Source organism: Electrona antarctica (assembly GCF_951216825.1).
Source record: "Electrona antarctica genome assembly, chromosome: 4".
Classification (NCBI taxonomy): domain Eukaryota; kingdom Metazoa; phylum Chordata; class Actinopteri; order Myctophiformes; family Myctophidae; genus Electrona; species Electrona antarctica.
In genome coordinates this window covers 58,950,297-58,955,797 of record NC_136809.1, presented here as the reverse complement: position 1 = coordinate 58,955,797, position 5,501 = coordinate 58,950,297, and the positions used below count along the sequence as shown (strand labels likewise).

The following is a 5,501-nucleotide window of genomic DNA, read 5'->3' as shown; positions in this document are numbered from 1 at the left end:
GTGGTGGTTTCTAAGCATAGCCCAGGACATTGGACATAGACATTGGTGATCTTGCATTATAGTCGGTGTCAGGGGAAAAAAGGGTCCACATTTTGTGTGTGTGTGTGAAGCACACCTGCCCCAAATATAATGTTACTGCTTATTGGCTACATTTATGTACCTGCTTGTGATTCATGCATTGAAAGATCTGTCTGTTTTTATCAGATGTCTGATAAGTTGTTTAATTATGTTTACTGTGATGTCAGTCTTCTCGACTGACTTCTATGCTTGGAAGTATTCCTTGTCATTGGAGGAAGAATCACAGTTTAACCAATTTAACCCTACACATTGGCTATTTCAATACAGCAGATATTCAGTACAAGGTTGTAGATCAGCTATTTTCCAAACATGTATTTAAAATAAAGTATAGTATAGAGTCAATCGCACACATTCACGCGCGCACGCACGCTGTAGTCATGAGGTTTCACTAACTGTTTTTACTGTGATTTCAGGGTGGCTTCTCGACCGACCCACCCACCCCACCCCACCCCAGCCAGCCAGCCAGCTGACACATCCACTGCAGCTAGCTGGACTGGAGTGGTTCAGTCACACGGGTATTCTTTTGAACTCTGGTCCTAGATTGGCTAACATCTACAAGCTCAATGTTTTGCCTGACCTCTATGCTTGGAAGTATTCCTTGTCATTGGAGGAAGAATCACAGTTTAACCAATTTAACCCTACACATTGGCTATTTCAATACAGCAGATGTTAAGTACAAGGTTGTAGATCAGCTATTTTCCAAACATGTATTTAAAATAAAGTATAGTATAGAGTCAATCGCACACATTCACGCACGCACGCAGTAGTCATGAGGTTTCACTAACTGTTTTTACTGTGATTTCAGGCTGACCGACCGAACCACCCCACCCACCCAGCTAGCTGACTGGAGTGGAGTCCACTGCAGCCTGGACTGGAGTGGTCACCATCACCAAGTCACACAGGTATGACCTTCACAAAACACACAATGTTCTCATATTCTTTTGAACTCTGGTCCTAGATTGGCTAAAATAGCCAATGTACAGTACAAGCTTGTAGATCAGCTATTTTCCAAACACACGTAAGCTCAGCTGGTGGTGACTCCACTCGTACTAACCACGAAACATTAAATATCAATAAAATAAAAATAAACGTAATTGACATTCAGTTTCTGTTGTGCGACGGGCAGATGCAGCCACCCGCCTACCCAGAAATGTAGTCTCTGGGTTGTTTGACTCGTTTCTAACGCTTATTTTGTTACTCTTTGGGTATATTTGTACATTTCCAGTACAAACAGATTTAGTAGTAACAGATTTTTAAAATAAAGTATAGTAGAGTCAATCGCACACATTCCAGTTAAAACTGCTAGTTCGCACACGCACGCACGCAGTAGTCATGAGGTTTCACTAACTGTTTTTACTGTGATTTCAGGCTGACCGACCCACCCACCCACCCCACCCACCCAGCTAGCTGACTGGAGTCCACTGCAGCCTGGACTGGAGTGGTCACCATCACCAAGTCACACGGGTATGACCTTCACAAAACACACAATGTTCTCATATTCTTTTGAACTCTGGTCCTAGATTGGCTAAAATAGCCAATGTACAGTACAAGCTTGTAGATCAGCTATTTTCCAAACAGATTTTTAAAATATAGTAGAGAGTCAATCGCACACATTCCAGTTAAAACTGCTAGTTCGCACACGCACGCAGTAGTCATGAGGTTTCACTAACTGTTTTTACTGTGATTTCAGGCTGACCGACCCACCCACCCACCCACCCCACCCACCCAGCTAGCTGACTGGAGTGGAGTCCACTGCAGCCTGGACTGGAGTGGTCACCATCACCAAGTCACACAGGTATGACCTTCACAAAACACACAATGTTCTCATATTCTTTTGAACTCTGGTCCTAGATTGGCTAAAATAGCCAATGTACAGTACAAGCTTGTAGATCAGCTATTTTCCAAACAGATTTTTAAAGTATAGTAGAGAGTCAATCACACACATTCCAGTTAAAACTGCTAGTTCGCACACGCACGCACGCAGTAGTCATGAGGTTTCACTAACTGTTTTTACTGTGATTTCAGGCTGACCGACCCACCCACCCACCCACCCCACCCACCCAGCTAGCTGACTGGAGTGGAGTCCACTGCAGCCTGGACTGGAGTGGTCACCATCACCAAGTCACACAGGTAGGACCTTCACAAAACACACAATGTTCTCATATTCTTTTGAACTCTGGTCCTAGATTGGCTAAAATAGCCAATGTACAGTACAAGCTTGTAGATCAGCTATTTTCCAAACAGATTTTTAAAGTATAGTAGAGAGTCAATCGCACACATTCCAGTTAAAACTGCTAGTTCGCGCACGCACGCAGTAGTCATGAGGTTTCACTAACTGTTTTTACTGTGATTTCAGGCTGACCGACCCACCCACCCACCCAGCCAGCTGACGTCCACTGAAGCCTGGAGTGGTCACCTGCACCAAGCCACAGAAGCAAGTTGCAGCTGTCGCACAGGTAAAGACCTTCACATAACACGCAATGTTCTCATTTTCTTTTGAGCTTCCTTCAACCCCAAAAATAGCCAATCTACAAGCTCATTTGTTTTGCTTGACTCCAAATATGTTTGAAGTATTCCTTCTCATTGGAATTTATGGAAAGTAGACTTGCAATAGTGTAGTGGTTAGTTTGATGCACTTCTGCATTCTGATGTCTGTACTGTACAATGTCATTTCATGTGTTTGTAGGACCACAGCATTGAGTCCTGTAGAGAAGCTGTCACCAGAGTCCTCATTGTCTTCCTTGGGGAAAAGACGGAGGAGTTGATCAAGGATTACAAGGTAAAGAAAATCTACCTCTGTTCTAAACTTCTTGCTAAAAGACCTAGCCTATAGAGCACCGAAGTCTGACGTCACTTTCAGTAGAGGGCACCAACACACAGGTTCATCGTTTTATTTGCATTGAAATCTCCATAGGGCTATTTTAGGTCTCTTCATATAAGAACTGTGTTTGAAAAATAAACCGACCACCCCGGCCTTTCTGTCAGCGGAGTGGCTGTGCGTCGTTAATGATGTCCATTCATATTTGATACAGCCAGTTTCTGGAGAAAATGGACTTAATGTGGCCGCAAAAGCCTTGAAACTAAGGCAATGTCGCTGCTAATATACGTCACGCCCAGCTGTCAACAAATTGCGTTCCTGAGATTCCTCGTTGACGTAAGCTCAGCTGGTGGTGACTCGACTCGTACTAACCACGAAACATTAAATATCAATAAAAAAATAAACGTAATTGACATTCAGTTTCTGTTCGACGGGCAGATGCAGCCACCCGCCTACCCAGAAATGTAGTCTCTGGGTTGTTTGACTCGTTTCTAACGCTTATTTTGTTACTCTTTGGGTATATTTGTACATTTCCACCTTCAGTCGATGCTTCATATCCATATGAGTGAAAAGGCCGGGGTGATGCAAATAAAAAGTACATGAACCTGTGGACTGACGCCCTCTACTGACAGTGACGTCAGGACTTCGCTCTATATGGCTCTATATGAGACAGGATTTTGCCATCTAAAATATAGGGTATCCGTGTGACATCATCATACCCGGGAGTTATGCGGGAATGCCTACTGAGTGGCACAAAACTACTTTCTGGCCTTGACACATACATCCAAACAGAAAAGTCCTATTTGATTGCATTAAATTACTTTAAACGACTTTAAATTCACTTCATCACTCACTTTGCCACTCAATCTGCCATTTACTTTATGCATGTGCATACCCTCTATAGAGCCTATCTGATGGCTTGGTGGGATCAATGGATGGTCAGTTGGCTGGTCAGTTAAGTAATATCATGGTCAGCAGGCTATACCAAATACTAGTAGTTTTGGCACATGTTCTAAAATGTCCTGGTAGATTGTGAGGTTTTCACTGTCAGTGATGATTTTGGATGCCATCTGCTGGTGTCGGTCCACTGTGTTTTATCAAGTCCAGAGTCAATACAGCCATCTACCATGAGATGTGTTGTTGACAAGCTTTATGGAGATGCTGATTTGCTTTTCTAGCGAGACTTGGCACCTGCCCACAGTGCCACAACTACTAGTAACTGGTATACTCACCATGGTATTAATGTTGGTGGAAGGTGTGAGACACTGGCCACAACAATACAAATGAGATTACAGCTGCTGTCAAAGCAAAACTGGGCTTCTATTAGCCCAGACCACACTTGCGACAAACTGCTGTGTAGACTGCAGAGAGAGCAAAGACAAATGCACCTTTTTTGTTTTAGCATATTCTCACTGTCTCTGTTTTCCCCAGGTATTTGATGACGATGATGCAGCTGTCCAAGAGGCCATCTCTTCTAGTGTCCTGAGCATCTTCGAGTACAGCAGAGGTGGTGGTCTCGACAGAACGGCCAGGGGATCCGCAAGTAATTCCGACGGGGCATTAGTCCTAGGTTGTCGTTTGTCTGACCAATGACCAGTCTGAACTAAGTACTGCACCCTAGGCCATAATGACCTTTAGAACACAAACAAATATTTTTTAGACAGTCATGAGGGCTATCATCCACGAAAACATTAGGCCAATAGAACATACTTTTAATTGTTTTTAGAAGTAGCCCTGAGGGTTGGCCTCCATGAAAAGATTAGTACTTTAAACTTGAATTCAAACCAAATACTTTGGGAGACATTTTGGTGCTTGCGTCCAGCTCAAGAAATATTTTCTGAAACGCCTCAAAAGTGTACTTCAAAGGCTTGGGGTAGGGAATGCATACATCAGGCCCATCAAGTATTTGCAACATCAGGGATACCATTATGGCCTAATGTTTTCAATGAGGCTATTCTTCACTTGCACAATGTAGGAGGCGGGACTAAGGGGGACTTCCTGTTGGGATATCACCCCTGTGTTTGCTTCCTGTCCATCGGGAGTGCATGTAAGTCAGTCATTTTCTACGGACAATTATAGTATTTTCTCGTCACTTGTAATTTTTTTAATTAAGTTTAAAAAAAATTGTATTCATATGGTTCATTCATTTACCATTCGTTTTTATCGTAATGTTTTATTTAGGGTTTTTTTTCTCAAGGGGAAAGTTGTATGCTCCAGTGTCTGTCTGTGCTGCTGCACTATACATACAGGAATACAGTACAGTACGGTAGAGTACGGTAGAGTACGGTAGAGTACGGTGGAGTACAGTACAGTACAGTGGAGTACAGTACAGTACAGTGGAGTACTGTATTCCACTGTACTGTACCATACTGTATTCCACTGTACTGTACTCCACTGTACTGTACTGTACTCCACTGTACTGTACTCCACTGTACTGTACTGTACTGTATTCCACTGTACTGTACTGTATTCCACTGTACTGTACTGTACTGTATAGTGCAGCAGCACAGACAGGCACTGGAGCATACAACTTTCCCCTTGAGAAAAAAACCCTAAATAAAACATTACGATAAAAACGAATGGTAAATGAATGAACCATATGAAT

At 43.0% G+C, this 5,501-nt stretch overlaps 1 long non-coding RNA gene across 1 annotated transcript; it reads left to right on the top strand.

Annotated features, from left to right (window-relative positions):
* The first annotated feature begins 1,812 nt into the window (after window positions 1-1,812).
* LOC306922578 lies at window positions 1,813-5,176 on the top strand. The gene is made up of 4 exons (XR_013789944.1): window positions 1,813-2,208; window positions 2,435-2,534; window positions 2,765-2,857; window positions 4,328-5,176. It is a non-coding gene; the product is annotated as an uncharacterized lncRNA (long non-coding RNA).
* The last annotated feature ends 325 nt before the right edge of the window (window positions 5,177-5,501 follow it).